Genomic DNA, 17,906 nt, shown 5'->3' on the forward strand with positions numbered 1-17,906 from the left:
TAACATTGGTGGTAAAAATGCCATCTTATTTGTTAAAGTGATCATATTAAATGTTAAAGTGAATATATCGATAAGATTAAGTGTTAAGCAGGGCAGCCCGTTGTGCCTTGATGGTGGGAGGCAGTAGTTCCCCTTCCCTTTGCGGGCGGGAGAGTTAGTCACCCAAGCAAGCACCATGAAAAATGCTGATATCAAGAGACTATTTTATGCCATCTTTTATGCGTGTTTTCTGTTATCCTGAGCACCTTTGTTCCATCATTCTTTTTGGAAAGTTTCTCAATATTGGAGACACACTTGACGTGGTTGGGCATCTGCTCTGTTCCTGTAACTGCTGTCAATCTAGTATTATATTTAGTAGTGAAACCAAATGCATCCTCCAAGAGAAGTTCATCATCACATAAGGTAGCCAGGTTTTTGAAATGCTGTATCTACTTTCTTATGTCTTGTTTCTCCTTTCATGTAATTTTTGTTCTATGTGGAGCACCACTAATAGAGTTGGTGTTGGAAACATTTTTGTTTGCAGTTTTTTTCCTTTTTTTTTAACTTTTATTTAGTAAATATAAATTTCCAAAGTACAGTTTATGGATTACAATGGCTCCCCCGCCCCCCATAACTTCCCTCCCACTCGCACCCCTCCCATCTCCCACTCCCTCTCCCATTCCATTCACATCAAGATTAATTTTCAATTATCTTTATATACAGAAGATCGATTCAGTATATATTAAGTAAAGATTTCATCAGTTTGCACCCACACAGAAACACAGAGTGTAAAATACTGTTGCAGTACTAGTTAGAGCATTACTTCGCATTGGACAACACATTAAGGACAGATCCCACATGAGGAGTAAGTACACAGTGACTCCTGTTGACTTAACAATTTGACACTCTTGTTTATGGCATCAGTAATCTCCCTAGGCTCTTGTCATGAGTTGCCAAGGCTATGGAAGCCTTTTGAGTTCACTGACTTTGATCTTATTCTGACAGGGTCTTAGTCAAAGTGGAAGTTCCCTCCTCCCTTCAGAGAAAGGTACCTCCTTCTTTGATGGCCCCGTTCTTCCCACTGGGATCTCACTCTCAGAGATCTTTCATTTAGGTCTTCTTTTTTTTCCCAGAGTGTCTTGGCTTTCCATGCCTAAAATACTCTCATGGGCTCTTCAGCCAGATCCGAATGCCTTAAGGGCTGATTCTGAGGCCAGAGTGCTGTTTAGGACATCTGTCATTCCATGAGTCTGCTGTGTATCCCACTTCCCATGTTGGATCGTTCTCTCCCTTTTTGATTCTATCAGTTAGTATTAGCAGACACTAGTCTTGTTTGTGTGATCCCTTTGACTCTTGGACCTATCAGTGTGATCAATTGTGAACTGAAATTGATCACTTGGACTAGTGAGATGGCATTGGTACATGCCACCTTGATGGGATTGTATTGGAATTCCCTGGCACGTTTCTAACTCTACCGTTTGGGGCAAGTCGGATTGAGCATGTTCCAAATTGTACATCTCCTCCCTCTCTTATTCCCACTCTTATATTTAACAGGGATCACTTTTCAGTTAAAATTTAAACACCTAAGAATAATTGTGTGTTAATTACAGAGTTCAACCAATAGTACTAGAACAAAAAAATACTAAAAGGGATAAAGTATTACATTGTACATCAACAGTCAGGACAAGAGCTGATCAAGTCACTGTTTCTCATAGTGTCCATTTCACATCAACAGGTTTCCTCTTTGGTGCTCAGTTAGTTGTCACTGATCAGGGAGAACAAATGATATTTGTCCCTTTGGGACTGGCTTAATTCACTCAGCATGATGTTTTCCAGATTCCTCCATCTTGTTGCAAATGACCGGGTTTCATTGTTTTTGACTGCTGTATAGTATTCTATAGAGTACATGTCCCATAATTTCTTTATCCAGTCTACTGTTGATGGGCATTTGGGTTGGTTCCAGGTCTTAGCTATTGTTTTTTTTTTTTTTTTAAATGAATATAAATTTCCAAAGTACGACTCATGGGTTACAATGGCTTCCCCCCCCCATACCGTCCCTCCCACCCACAACCCTCCCCTTTCCCACTCCCTCTCCCCTTCCATTCACATCAAGATTCATTTTCGATTATCTTAATATACAGAAGATCAGCTTAGTATACCTTAAGTAAGTATTTCAACAGTTTGCTCCCACACAGAAACATAAAGTGAAAAATAATAGACGATTTTTTTTAAATGATGATGAAATCAGATCAGCAGGTCTTAGCTATTGTGAATTGAGCTTCAATAAACATTAATGTGCAGACAGCTTTTTTGTTTGCCAATTTAGTTTCCTTTGGGTAAATTCCAAGGAGTGGGATGGCTGGGTTGTATGGTAGGGTTATATTCAGGTTTCTGAGGAACCTCCAGACTGACTTCATAGTGGCTTAACCAGTTTGCATTCCCACCAACAGTGGGTTAGTGTCCCTTTTTCCCCACATCTTCTCCAGCATCTATTATTGGTAGATTTCTGAATGTGAGCCATTCTAACCGGGGTGAGGTGAAACCTCATTGTGGTTTTGATTTGCATTTCCCTGATTGCTAGTGATCTTGAACATTTTTTCATGTGCCTGTTGGCCATTTGGATTTCCTCTTTTGAAAAATGTCTATTGAGGTCCTTGGCCCATCTCTTAAGTGGGTTGTTGGTTTTGTTGTTGTGGAGTTTCTTGATTTCTTTGTAGATTCTGGTTATCAACCCTTTATCTGTTGCATAGTTTGCAAATATTTTTTCCCAATCTGTCGGTTGCCTCTTCACTTTCCTGACTGTATCTTTTGAAGTACAGAAACTTCTCAATTTGATGTAATCCCAAATGTTAATTTTGGCTTGACTGCCTGTGCTTCTGGGGTCTTTTCCAAGAAGTCTTTGCCGGTACCTATATCTTGCAGGGTTTCTCCAATGCTCTCTAATAATTTGATGGTGTCGGGTTGTAGATTTAAGTCTTTAATCCATGTTGAGTGAATTTTTGTGTAAGGTGAAAGGTAGGGGTCTTGCTTCATGATTCTGCACATGGAAATCCAATTTTCCCAGCACCATTTATTGAATAGACTGTCCTTACTCCAGGGATTGGTTTTGGATCCTTGATCAAATATAAGTTGGCTGTAGATGTTTGGGTTGATTTCTGGTGTTTCTATTCTGTTCCATTGGTCTATCCATCTGTTTCTGTACCAGTACCATGCTGTTTTGATAACAACTGCCCTGTAGTATGTCCTGAAATCTGGTATTGTGATGCCTCCAGCTTTGTTTTTGTTGTACAAGATTGCTTTAGCTATTCGAGGTCTCCTGTGTCTCCATATGAATTTCAGCATCATTTTTTCCAGATCTGAGAAGAAGGTCTTCGGTATCTTGATTGGGATTGCATTGAATGTATAAATTGCTTTTGGGAGAATGGACATTTTGATGATATTCATTCTTCCAATCCATGAGCATGGAAGATTTTTCCATTTCTTGGTATCCTCTTCTATTTCTTTCTTTAAGATTTTGTAATTCTCATCGTAGAGATCCTTAACGTCCTTGGTTAAGTTTATTCCAAGGTATTTGATTGTTTTTGTAGCTATTGTGAATGGGATTGATCTTAGAAGTTCTTCCTCAGCAGTGGCATTGCCTGTGTATACAAAGGCTGTTGATTTTTGTGCATTGATTTTATATCCTGCTACTTTGCCAAACTCTTCTATGAGTTCCAATAGTCTCTTAGTAGAGTTCTTTGGGTCCCCTAAATAAAGAATCATATCATCTGCAAAGAGGGATAGTTTGAGTTCTTCCTTCCCAATTTGTGTCCCTTTAATTTCTTTTTCTTGCCTAATAGCTCTGGCTAAAACTTCCAGAACTATATTGAATAGCAGTGGTGATAGTGGGCATCCCTGTCTGGTACCAGATCTCAGTGGAAATGCTTCCAACTTTTCCCCATTCAATAGGATGTTGGTCGTGTGTTTTTCATAAACTGCTTTCATTGTATTGAGGAATGTTCCTTCCATACCCAGATTGCTTAGAGTTTTCATCATGAAAGGGTGTTGTATTTTATCAAATGCTTTCTCTGCATCTATTGAGATAATCATATGGTTTTTCTTCTGCAGTCTGTTAATGTGGTGTATCACATTGATTGTTTTGTGAACATTGAACCATCCCTGCATACCAGTGATAAATCCCACTTGGTCTGGGTGGATGATCTTTCTGATGTGTTGTTGCATTCTATTGACCAGAATTTTATTGAGGATTTTTGCATCTATGTTCATCAGGGATATTGGTCTGTAATTCTCTTTCAATGCTGCATCTTTTTCTGGCTTAGGAATTAAGGTGATGCTGGCTTCATAGAAAGAATTTGGGAGGATTCCCTCTTTTTCAATTGTTCTGAATAGTTTGAGGAGAATTGGAGTTAGTTCTTCTTTAAATATCTGGTAGGATTCTGCAGTGAATCCATCTGGTCCTGGGCTTTTCTTTGTTGGGAGGGCCTTTATTACTGTTTCATTTTCTGTCTCAGTTATGGGTCTGTTTAGGTTTTCGATGTCTTCCTGGTTCAATTTAGGTAGGTTGCATGTGTCCAGGAATCTATCCATTTCTGATAGATTTCCCTGTTTACTGGCATACAAGTCCTTGTAGTAATTTCTGATGATTCTTTTTATTTCTGTGGTGTCTGTTGTTACGTTTCCTTTTTCATCTCTGATTTTATTGATTTGGGTCTTTTCTCTTCTTTTTTTAGTTAGTTGGGCCAATGGAGTGTCAATTTTGTTTATTTTTTCAAAAAACCAGCTTCTTGTTTGGCTGATTTTTTGTATTTTTTTTGATTCAATCCTGTTGATTTCTTCTCTGATTTTAATTATTTCTCTTCTCCTACTAGATTTGGGTCTGGTTTGCTGCAGATTTTCTAGATCCTTGAGATGATTTGAAAGCTCATCTATTTGGTGCCTTTCCAATTTCTTGATGTAGGCACCTAGTGATATAAACTTTCCTCTTAACACTGCTTTTGCTGTATCCCATAAGTTTTGTTATGTTGTGCTATTATCCTCATTTACTTCCAGAAAATTTCTGATTTATTTTTTGATTTCTTCTATGACCCATTGTCCATTCAGGAGCATGGTGCTCAATCTCCATGTGTTTGCATATGCTCTAGGGATTCCTGAGTTGCTAATTTCCAACTTCATTCGTTTACGGTCTGAGAAGCTTCATGGTATGATTCTAATTCTTTTGAATTTGCTGAGACTTGCTTTATAGCCTAGTATGTGGTCAATCCTAAAGAAGGTTCCATGTACTGCCGAGAAGAATGTAAATACTTTATGTGTAGGATGAAAAGTTCTGTAGATATCTGTTAGATCCATTTGGGCTATAGTGTCATTTAAATCTACTGTCTCCTTGTTGATCTTCTGTCCTGTTGATCTGTCTATTTCTGAGAGTGGAGTATTGAAGTCCCCCAGTACTATTGTATTGGGGTCTAAGTCTCCCTTTAAGTCCCTTAACAAATCTTTTAAATAAACCAGTGCCCTGTAATTAGGTGCATATACATTGATAATTGTTATATCTTCCTGTTGAATTGATCCCTTAATCATTATATAGTGTCCCTCTTTGTCTCTCCTAACAGTTTTTGTGGTAAAGTTTATGTTGTCCAATATTAAGATGGCTACATCCGCTCTTTTTTCATTTCTGTTGGTATGGTATATCTTTTTCCAGCCTTTCACTTTCAGTCTGTATGGATCTTTGTTGGAAAGATGTGTTTCTTGTAAGCAGTAAATAGATGGCTTTTGTTCCTTAACCCAATCAGCCAATCAGTGTCTTTTAACTGGACAGTTCAGGCCATTAACGTTCAATGTGACTATTGATAAGTAGTAACTTTGCCCTGCCATTTGCCAAATGTATTTTCTAACATATGTTTTGAATTTCCTGTGATCTTTTGCTGTGAGGTTTCCTTCCTTTACCTTCTTCCATATTGATGACCGTGTTTCTGTGTTTCTGTGTGTAACACATCTTTAAGCATCTTTTGCAGGGCTGGATGAGTGGCGACAAATTCTTTTAATTTCTGTTTGCTGTGAAAGGTCTTTATTTCACCTTCATTCACAAATGAGAGCTTTGCAGGATATAATATTCTGGGCTGGCAGTTTTTCTCTCTTAGCACCTGGGCTATATCTTGCCATTCCCTCCTAGCCTGTAGGGTTTCTGATGAGAAGTCTGCTGTGAGTCTAATTGGAGATCCTCTGAGAGTAATCTGACGTTTCTCTCTTGCACATTTTAGGATCTTTTCTTTCTGTTTTACTGTGGAGAGTTTAATTACAACGTGTCGTGGTGAGGATCTCTTTTGGTCATGTTTATTGGGGGTTCTATGAGCTTCCTGTACTAGGATGTCTCTGTCTTTCTCCAAACCTGGGAAATTTTCTGCTAGTATCTCACTAAAAAGGCCTTCTAATCCTTTTTCCCTCTCCATGCCTTCAAGAACTCCTAGAACCTGAATGTTGGTTTTTTTAATATTATCCTGCAGATTCCCGACAATATTTTTTAGATTTCTAATTTCCTCTTCTTTTCTTTGGTTTGACTGTATACTTTCCTGTTCTTTGTCTTCCAAGTCCGATATTCTCTCTTCTGCTTCACCCATTCTGTTTTTAAGGCTCTCTAATGTGTTTGTCATTTGATCTACTGAATTCTTCATTTCATTATCATTTCTTGTCACTATCACAGTTTCATGTTCTACTAGTTGTTTCATTTCATTTTAATTCCTCCTTTATATTTCATTTTTGGGAGAGAGATTTTCTATCTTGTCCATTAAGGATTTCTGTAGTTCAAGAATTTGTTTTTGAGAACTTCTTAATGTTGTTATCAATTTTTTGAGGTCTGCTTCTTGCATTTCTTCTATCTCATCATCTTCATAATCTTGAATTGGGGTGTCTTTTTCATTTGGGGGTGTCATAGTGTCTTCCTTGTTCTTGTTACCTCAGTTTTTGTGTTTGCTGTTTGGCATATTGGAGATATTCTTTGGTTTCTTTGCTGTGGTGTTTTTTCTTGTTATACTATGATTCTATATTAAGTGGACTGTGCTTTTGATGGATCCTTAGAGGCTGTGATGGGTGTGGCCAGATAGCTCTGTTTGGTTCTTCAGGGTTAAGGGTGTGTCAAAGGTGACTCACCCAGGTTGTCCTCTCTCTCTCTCTCTCTCTCTCTGACTCAGAAGGGAAGTAATTCTGCACAGCTAAGTGGAATTGAGGGTAGTTGATGTATGAAATCTGGCCCCTGTGGGTATTCGTCTGCTCTCTCTACCCCAGGGACCGCACAAAGGGTTTATGCAGCCCTCAGTGTGGTCTCAAATTTCTCTGCAGTCTCTCACCAGGTTACCAAGGTTACCGAGTTTGTGTACTCGGTGAGTTCTCTTGCCCACCCTCAGATTTTCACAATTTCAGTTCGTTAGCTCCACACTTTTACTAGGTCCTAACCTCCTGTTATTTCTCCCCACAAGAGTCAGGTTTTTCTGCTTGGCTGATGGCGGGCGCCGCTTTACGTATATTCAAAATGGCGCCTGCTCTTTGTCTTGCTTGGCTTTGTAAGGTGAGTGGAGAGAGAGGCTAGTGTCCGTGCCGGTTCCCCTTATTTATTTGTTTTTTTCTCTCCTCCAGTCAGCCTGGTGAGCTTTCTCCAGTGGGGCTTTCGTTCCCTCTAGGCTCTTTCTGCCTTTCCCCACCAATGTCTCAGGTTACTGAGGTTTTTGTCTCACCTCACCTTCCAGCGCTAGCGTGCAGACTCCGTGGCTGTCCTCTGCGCCATGGGCATCCTTGCTCTCCCTGTAGGTCCTCTGTGTCACATCCACTAGATCCGGGAGAGTTTCCTCTGCATTTTTTTCCCGAGCCTTTTCCTGAGACTACAGTAACTCCACTTTTATTAAACCATCTTTTCCCGGACTATCAGTGCGCGCCCTCACTATTCCGCCATCTTGGCTCCACCCCTGTTCGCAGTTATTTTGTCTACCTTCACTACTGTACCTTGTTTATGTTTGTTAGGACCAAATCTCAAAGCATGGCTAAGAGTTTTCAGTAGAAATGGAATTTCATCCATTTAAGAGAATAGTGTCCAGATCACTACAATTGCTAGTTTTATAGGAGCATGGCTTGGAGCATTTCCTATTCCTTTAGATTGGGGAAGACCATGGCAGGTGTGGCTCTTCTCCTGTATGCTTGGAGCGACCTTTGGCTATGTGGCTGGCCTTGTTCTGTCACCACTCTGGATATACCAGAATAGAAAGCAACTTACATACAAGAACAATTAATTGGAGCAAAGGGAGAAGATATTTCTTTGTGTAGATTCCATAAGGGCTGTACAGAAATGTCTATGGTCAAAGCCAAGCAGTTCCATTTACAGCACTGTTTCTTTACATAGTTAACATGATGTGATTGTAGCTTTTTAAACTATGAAACCCCTGAGAGATTGTATCTTCTAGTTGAAATAAAGTATTATAATAAAAAAGATTAAGTGTTAAAGAGATCACATAAATAGCATCAAGTGCCTGATAATAATAATCGACAGAATTAAAAAGGAGAGAATGTCCAACATGGGAAGCAGTCCACACAGCAGGCTCATAGAATGATAATAATTTTAAGTAACACTCTGATCTCAGAATCAGCCCTTAAGGCATTCAGATGTGGCTGAAAAGCCCATAAGAGCATTTTAGGCATAGAAAGTCAAGACACTGTGGCAAAAAATATCCTACATGAAGGATCTCTGTAAATGAGACCCCACTGGAAAGAAGTGGCCATCAAAGAAGGATGTACTTTTCTCTGAAGGGAGGAGAGAATTTCTACTTTGCTTATGGCTTTGTCTAAATACTGATGAAGTTTGTGGTCACAAAAGGCTTCCATAGCCTTGGAAGCTCATAGCAAGAGCTTCAGTGATCTCTGATGTCATAAATAATAGTGTTATTGTTAAATTAACAACAGAATCACTATGCACTTACTGCCCATGTAAGACCTCTGTCCTTAATTAGTTGTACTATGAGCATTAATTGCAAAATTTGTTCTCAAACAGTACTTTATAAGTTGTGTCTGTGTGGGTGCCAACTGTTAAAATCTTTACTTTGTATAGAGTTGGTATTATGTATATAAAGTTAATTAAAAATGAATCTTAAAGAAGAATGGGATGGGAGAGGGAGTAGGAGGTGGGATGAGAGTGGGGGTGGGAGGGTGGGTATAGATGGAAGAACCACTATATTCCTAAAGCTGTATCTATGAAATTTTCATTCATTAAATAAAAACTTTAAAAAAAGATGCATCGTAAAGTTGAAAATGTGAGAAATGCCTATTTCAAGAACCCAAGCTTTACAGAAGTGCCCAAAGCCAAAGAAGAGTCTGCCTCTCTCCCTTATTCCTGTCTTCAGATTCCACACGCATAGAGAAATCACTCCTAGCATGCTGGTGCATAGCCTTCCTCACTGTTTTTGCACATATACAATTTAATTTTAGCAGTTTCTAAAGTTTGTTTTCACACAAGAATAAGGGCAATTCTTTTTCCTTTATTACATGTCTTTAAGTTTTTGTAACATTGCTTGCAATACAAAGAAAAAGTTGATGGGAACAAAATGCATGCCTAGCAATACTGCTGTTATTTCCCATGATTCTGCAGGTCGTAGCCAATTAAATTAGAAAAGAAAAAAAAGGGAATAAAAATATGGTAAAGGTAGTTTTAAACGTTGAGTGCTTATAGATTGTATACTTACTTGTAAGATAAAAAGAAATAAAATTAAAAAATCATGAAAAGTAATGATAGAGCCTCAAGGCAGATAGTCACAAAGTAAAATACAGAAATTAATATATTTTCTGTATACTTCAGACAGCAAATAGAAATTAAAAAAAATTTATTTACTTATTTGAAAGGCAGAGTGATAGAGATCTTTCATCTGCTGGTTCATTTCCCAAATGACTGCATAAGCTAGGTCTAGGCCAGGTGGGAGCCAGAAGCCAGGAACTCCATCTGGTGTGGGGGCCTAAGCACTTATGTCATCATTCATTGCTTTTCCAGGCAAGTTAGCAGGAAGCTGGATTGGAGGGGAGCAGCTGGGACCTAAACTGGCACTCCAATATGGGATACCATTTTTGCAAGCCATGGCTTAACCAGCTGTGTGCAACACTGGCCCCAGCAAATAGAAATTTTAATTAAAAAATTCCATTCAAAATGGTGAACATAAAAATAAGTAGAAATTACAAAAAAGAAATGCACTAGAATTTTATGAATGAAATTATTAAACTCCAGAAGACAACAAACCAGGTCTCAATGCAAAAACAAACAAAAAGCAAAAAACACAATTTTCCTGAATGGAAATGCTAAACTTAGTAAAATATTTAAATATTCTCTAAATTAATCTATAAATTTAATGCAATTGCAACAAAAATCCCTACACACTTTTTAGACCATGGAATATAATATGCTGATCCTAAAGCTCATTTTTAGCTTACATGGCTAGTAGGAATCCCATGGTTTATAATAGTAGGCTGTGGTAAACAATTACATGAGGCTTCAAAATCATCAGATTTCCTTATGAAGGGAGATTAGAGGGTGGATTACAGTCGGCAAAACTGTAGGAGGAGGACCAATCCACATGCTGCAACGCTTCAGTAACCCAAGCAGCAGGTGGGAAGGATGAGTATTGGCGGTACTGAGAGGAACAGGTTTGAGAATCCAAGTGCATACTAAATGTGGAAGATGAGTAAGAAAGTGAACAGCCAGAAAATAAAAATTAACCAAAACCAAGAGGACAGGGATGCCTTTTACCAGGTCTCAGCTGCACTAGGCGGCTACAAGGATGAAAACAGTGTGGTGAGAGCCAAGGGGTAAATGAATCAGTGGGGCAGTATGAGAACAACAGAAGTGAACATGAATTTGAATTCATTACATTGCAAAGATGCACAGTTCAAGTTAGTAGGGGAAAAGGTCACAGTTTAATAATGGAGTTAGACAAACTGTGCACTCAATTGGGGGAAAAATGAATTCCTATTCCTCATGTAAATTAAAAATAATATTTAAAACATCTAAAGCTCTCTGAAATGATATAGAAGATGAAATGTTTATTTCTATACCTAACAACTAAAAAAGAAATGTACTGGAATTTTATGGGACCAAAAATCCTCTATATAATTTATGCAAAACAATAGAGAGACTAAAGAAATACGAACGAATATGTTGGGGGAGAGTTTAAAAGCATGATGTTAAACCTGGAAGTTGTTTAGAAAAAGGTTTACAAGTAGAAGTTACATAAACATTTAATATTTTTATCTGGCCAAGGACACCGGCAACAAAATTAAGGAAAATAGTTATAGTATAGGAAAATATATTGGCAACACTACACACAATAGCAAAGAGGATTCACATCCATAATTTCTAAAGTGGATTCACAGATGAATGAAAAACAATGCAAGCAACTCAGTAAGAATGAGCAAAGGCTAGAAAGATGTAACCATAGGAAAACAGATTCAGAAATTCATAGGAAAATAGATTTTTAGGCCACCAAGTATATGACAAGATGATCAATTTCACTAGTAATTAGGTGTTGTCAAAAAAATTACATTTAAAAACACACCCACACACACACCCTTGGCATGTGCAGATGCTATATCCCCCAACTTCCAAACGACCTCTTAGTAGCAATGTATAAGATTGCACCTGTACTTTAAGCGTACATGGAATTATTTAAATATAATAGCTGAAGAAATAGTCTCAATAATACGAAGTCCTAAGAATTTGATTCGCAGTCACTGCAATTGCACTGACGGAGACACCAAATTTAAACAGATGCAGAATATAACATCAAGAGTAAACCTCTTATGCAATTTATTGTTACAAAAGAGAAACTGATTGTCCTAGAAATGTGCCTTATGCCATCTTTAAGTAGCTCTCAAACATGAAAATACCTCTGCCAGGACAAGTAAATATTTTCCATATTTGATGTGCTACTATAGGATTCCACTGGGTCACTTTATAAATGTCCAGGCCAAAAATTCCAACCAACCAGCAAACTAAAGAACTCCTTTTTCCCTGTAAGATTTCTTTTTTTCTAAGAAAAAGAGGGCCTTAGCTTGAAGCATTTACAACCTAAAATTCACTTCCCTTAGAACTTTGAGAATTGGATGACAAATATGTTTTTCTGTTTGTTTTGCAACCTGATCCAGAGCATTGGCATTGTCACCATAAGCGATGATACTATTCCCAAGGGTTATCGGGGCACATTGGGGTGGCTATTTCTGAAGGGATGTAAAATTTAAAAGAACTGAAAGTCTGGTGTTTTGAAAATGAGTGTTTGCTTGCTGAAATGGGGAAATGAGGCATCATTGCCACATTATTCCTCCTGACCACTTTTTAGGAAATAAGGCATAATTCCCAAATTTCAACATGAAAAGTCTCTCAGGAGGAACTGAATAGTTCCACTTTTTATCAATGTGTATTTTTTTTGACAGGCAGAGTGGACAGTGAGAGAGAGAGAGAGAGAGAGAGACAGAGAGAAAGGTCTTCCTTTTGCCGTTGGTTCACCCGCCAATGGCCGCTGCGGCTGGCACATTGCGCTGATCCGAAGTCAGGAGCCAGGTGCTTCTCCTGGTCTCCCATGGGGTGCAGGGCCCAAGGACCTGGGCCATCCTCCACTGCACTCCCGGGCCAGAGCAGAGAGCTGGCCTGGAAGAGGGGCAACCGGGACAGAACCTGGCGCCCCGACCGGGACTAGAACCCGGTGTGCCGGCGCCGCAAGGCGGAGGATTAGCCTGTTGAGCCATGGCGCCGGCCTCAGTGTGTATTTTATCAATACACTAAATATGAAGAAATGACCTCTTCTAAGTCTCCCACTTGGGCAGCAGAGCCCACCGCTCTCCACAAAACGGGCAGGGCAGGTACATGAGCTCCTGGTGCAGAAGTGTTCTTTTGAGAAACAGCAAAACAAAGGACACTGATTCCTTACTTTTGCCTCAAAAGAAAAGTTGGTCTGCGGAAAACAAAGGAGCATGCTATTGTGTTTTTCAATGTTGGCTACTGAAGTGACACTCATCTTTTCCTACTCTTCTCCCAAAATTATGTTAAGTTAACTTTTTCTAGCTTATTGGAACTGAAGTCAGATTTTGGTCTTATTGGGCTACTGAGTCCCATCCATTATCATGTCTGTTTAGTGCATTGAAGGCGAACTATAAGGCGGCTACTCATGCAAGTTTGGCCCAGGGCACCAGCAAGGCTGATGCAATACACAGACCACTACATTTTAAACCAGCGTCTCAAAAAAGAAAAGGATTTCCTTTGTGATACATTACTAAAGACATAACTTTAGAGAGGGGATTGTTTTCCCCCAGAAGAGGAAATGCTTGCTGATTCCCAGACCACCGAGTCTATAGGGAGAATCTCTGGAGGTGATGGATCATCTGACTAATCCATCCACATCCTAGTTCCACTCTGTTGATTAGGAAAATATTGAAATCTAAGATTATTCCACAGGGTCAGCGCTGTGTCATAGCGGGTAAAGCTGCCGCCTGCAGTGCCTTTCCATATGGGTGCCGGTTCAAGTCCCGGCTGTTCCACTTCCGATCCAGCTTTCTGCTATGGCCTGGGAAAGCAGTAGAAGATGGACCAAGTCCTTGGGCCCTTGCACCCACATGGGAGACCCGGAAGAAGCTCCTGGCTCCTGGCTTCGGATCAGCGCAGCACCAGCCATTGCGGCCAATTGGAGAGTGAACTAGCAGATGGAAGACCTCTCTCTCTCTGCCTCTCCTCTCTCTGTGTAACTCTGACTTTCAAATAAACAAACAAATCTTTAAAAGAAAAGATTATTCCACAGCACCCAGAGAAAGCACTTCATTGTCTCTGGGGACCAATCCAACATTGTTCTATTTCAAGAATCAAAGTAGATGGCCATGGCCGGTGCCGCAGCTCAATAGGCTAATCCTCCACCTAGTGGCGCCGGCACACCAGGTTCTAGTTCCAGTTGGGGCGCTGGATTCTTTCCTGGTTGCTCCTCTTCCAGGCCAGTTCTCTGCTGTGGCCCGGGAAGGCAGTGGAGGATGGCCCAAGTGCTTGGGCCCTGCACCCCATGGGAGACCAGGAGAAGCACCTGGCTCCTGCCTTTGGATCAGCGCAGTGCGCTGGCCGCAGCGCGCCAGCCGTGGCGGCCATTGGAGGGTGAACCAACAGCAAAAGGAAGACCTTTTTCTCTGTCTCTCTCTCTCACTATACACTCTGCCTGTCAAAAAAAAAAAAAAAAAAAAAAAAAAAAAAGTAGATGGCCTTAGTGGTGAGATGTTGATCAAATCATTTTCACCAACATTAATGGCTTAAAGTGAGAGGCTTCAAGGAGATGGTGCTTATTGGCTGACGGTGCTCACTGGTTTTAGGGAATCGAACTCAGGGAGTTTGGCTAACCAGTCTCATTTGGTAAAGCACAGTCCAGCTTTCTTCTCAGCCACCTCCAGTGTGATGACTTTATCTTCCTTAAAAAGTGTGCTGTTCATTAAAGCTGCTTCCTTTGGTATGTGCCTTTTGAGTTACTTCTGTTTTATAATGATACCTGACATTTATTACCACTATTAAATTCCTAGTTATTGCTAGCATCCTTCTACAGATGAAGAAAGCAGAGCTTCAAAAGGCTGCAGTTTGAAGGTAATTTAAATGGAACCTTTGCCTCTGACTTCCACAATCCTAGTTAATTCCCATTACTGATTTCCTGGAGAATCCTGCTTGAACTCTCATTTGAGCTTCTCATCTTTTAACATGTTCTTAAATGCTGTTTTTTTTTTTTTAAATTTAGGTATGTGTTTACTGTATTTGAAAGCCAGAGAGAGAGAGAGCGTGAGTTTCCATCTGTTCACTCCTGCAATAGCAGGGCCCGGGTGAGGCTGAATCCAGGAGCCTGGAATTCAGTCTGGGTCTCCCATGTGTGTAATGGGGACCTAAACAGTTGAGCTGTCATCTGATGCCCCCAATAGTATGCAATAGCAGGCAGCTGGAATCTGGAGTGGAGCTGGGACTCAATGCTAGGCACTTCAATACGGGATGTGGCATGGCTCAACCTCAAGCTGTGGGCAGTTGGGGAGTGATCTTGGGGAGTGATCTAGTGGATGGGTGTGCTCTCTCTCTCCTTCTCTGTCATCCTGTCTCTTTGTCACCCAAATAAAAAAATCCTCACAGAATTGAAGGGAGAAAAGCATAAATCAGCTATAGTAGCTGGAGACTTAAATTATTGACTCTCAATAATGCATAATACAACTGGACAGAAAATCAGCAAGGATCTAGAAGTCTTGAACAACCCAACAGATCCAATAGACCTAAAAGACATATATATAGAACACTCCTCTGGAGAAAATGAGAACACACATTCTTTTCATGTGCACATGGAACATTTCTAGGATAGACCACATACTAGGCCATAAAACAAGTATGAATAAATGTAAAAGGATTGAAATTATATAAAGCATGTCCTCTAACCATAAAAGATCTAAATTGGAAGTCAATAACAGCAGGGAATTTTGGAACCCCACAACGATTTGGAAATTAAACAATGTATATATAAAATCATGGATTATAAAAAAGAAATTAAGAATTACTCAAATAAATGAACACAGAATCCATTTTAAAGAAGTTACAAGAGAAATTAGACAGTACTTTGAACTGAATATGAAAAACTAATGTATCAAAATTTATGAGATGTAATTAAAACAACTGGAACTGAACAATAATAGCTTCAAATATATTAGAAAAAAACAAAGAAATGCTCTCAAATCAAAATCTATGCCATCAGGACAGACATTTGGTGCAGGGTAAGACACTGTTTGAGATGCCAGCATCTCATATCAGAGCACTTGATTGCAGTCCTGGCTATTCTTTGTTTGCTAGCAAGCTTTTCCTAAGGCATTGAGGTGGAACAGATGACAGCCCAAGTATTCGGGACCTTGCCACCAATGTGGGCAACATGGATGGAGTTCCTGAATCTTATTTGACCTGGCCCAGCCCTGGCTATTGTGGGCAATTGGGGAGCAAATCAGAAGTTCTCTCTCTCTCTCTCTCTCTCTCCCTCCCTCCTGCTTCCTCCCTCCCTCCCTTCTTACCTCCCATTATGTCACTTTGACCTTCAAATAAATAAAAAAATCTTAAAAAAACTAAGCTGTCACCTTAACAGTCTTGAAAAAGAAGAGCAACTTAAATACTCACTGCAACTAGAAGGAAGTACACAATAGCTATAAATAATTAAAAAATGAATGAAATAGAAAATAACACAAAAAAGTTTTTGATCAAGAGTTCTTTGAAAAAAAAATCAACGAGCTAAATTAAGAAGAAAAAAGATAACCAGTATTAAGAATAAAAGAGAAACATTATGACTGATTTGTTTGAGATTACAAAGATTATAAGAGAATACTAAATTAAAAAGCTTAGATGAAAAGGACAGATTACTAGAAAAACACAATTATCAAAAAGACTCAGAGGAAATAGAAAATCTGAATAGATCCATAACAGGTTAAGAGTTTTAATCTGTACCAAAAAATAATCTCACAAAGTAAAGCTCAGACCTAGATTATTCCACTGGTGAAAATGCATCAAACATGTAAAGAAGAAATGATACCAGTATGCCACAAACTCTTCAGAAAATAGGGGAAGAAGAATACTTCCAAACTCAATTCACAAAGCTAGTGTCACTCTGATACCAAAGCCAGACAAAGACACTGCAAGGAAAGAAAACCAAACCACAGACTAATAGTCTTCATTAACTTAGAACAAAACTCCTCAACAAAACAATAATGGCAAAATCCATGATATGTAGAAGAGATTACATATGATGATCGAGTTGTACTTATTTCAGAAATACAGGACTTATTTAACATCCAAAATCAATTAATGTAATATACCATATTAATGGAATAAAGGACAAAACCACAACATAATAGTAGTAAATGAAACATTTGACAAACCTAACAGCCATTCATGATAAAGACTCTGAATCAACTTGGAATAGAGGAAAATTTCTTCAGTCTGATAAAAATAATCTGCAAAAAACTAAGTAACACCACATTTAATATTAGATGATCAGGGTCTTCTCCATATACTCCATATGCTTCTCCATAACTGAGCAAGGCAAGGATGACTATTCTCACCACTTAATTTTTTTTTATTTGACAGAATTAGACAGTGAGAGAGAGAGACAGAGAGAAAGGTCTTCCCTCCATTGGTTCACCCCCCAAATGACTGCTACGGCTGGAGCTATGCTGATCTGAAACCAGGAGCCAGGTGCCTCTTTCTGGTCTCCTATGCTGGTGCAGGGCCCAAGTACCTGGGCCATCCTCCACTGCCTTCCTGGTCCACAGCAGAGAGCTGGACTGGAAGAGGAGCAACTGGGACTAGAACCCAGTGCTCATATGGGATGCCGGTGCCACAGGTGGAGGATTAACCAAGTGAGCCATGGCGCAGGCCCCACCACTTACTGGAGTTATTGACAGTGTAATCAGGAAAGAAAAAGAAATAAAATAAACTTTACATAAGTAAATATCAGTATATTCAAAACTAACCAAGGAAGTCTGGACACTGGATGTTATGTCTTGCCTTTATTGTTAACTGTTGGAAAGGCTTTGGAAAAAATGACATAAATAATCAGAATTCAGGTTTCTAATCTGCAAATGAGAGAGCTCTAATTTGTATAATGCTATAGCAATGATGGCTTCAGTTTATAGTGATTTGCTTGATGATATCAAGCATTTCTAGAACAAATATTTGCAGAATGTAGCAAGATTGGAGGAGCCTGTTCCAGATCCTTGCATTGCTAGCCACATGGCATCTTTTCCTCAAATTTTACTCCTTTTGCAGCCCACTTTGTGAATTTTTCCTTCTCTTTCTTAGGAGTTTACCTTCATAAAGGAATCAATTTCACCAACTGTTCAATCCCATCATTTTCACATGGGAAACTTCCAAAGTTTAAGAT

The 17,906-nt window shown here is 39.3% G+C and overlaps 1 protein-coding gene and 1 pseudogene across 19 annotated transcripts in view; one reads left to right on the plus strand and one right to left on the minus strand.

Moving 5' to 3' along the window:
- DLGAP1 (DLG associated protein 1) overlaps window positions 1–17,906 on the minus strand; it is a 1,086,743-nt gene that overhangs the window by 219,223 nt on the left and 849,614 nt on the right. The gene's annotated exons all lie outside the window — the stretch shown is intronic.
- LOC100343568 (GPI ethanolamine phosphate transferase, stabilizing subunit-like) lies at window positions 97–8,426 on the plus strand (annotated as a pseudogene).

The sequence above is a fragment of the Oryctolagus cuniculus genome, chromosome 10 (genome assembly GCF_051225735.1).
Source record: "Oryctolagus cuniculus isolate XC-2025 breed Fujian yellow rabbit chromosome 10, ASM5122573v1, whole genome shotgun sequence".
NCBI lineage: Eukaryota > Metazoa > Chordata > Mammalia > Lagomorpha > Leporidae > Oryctolagus > Oryctolagus cuniculus.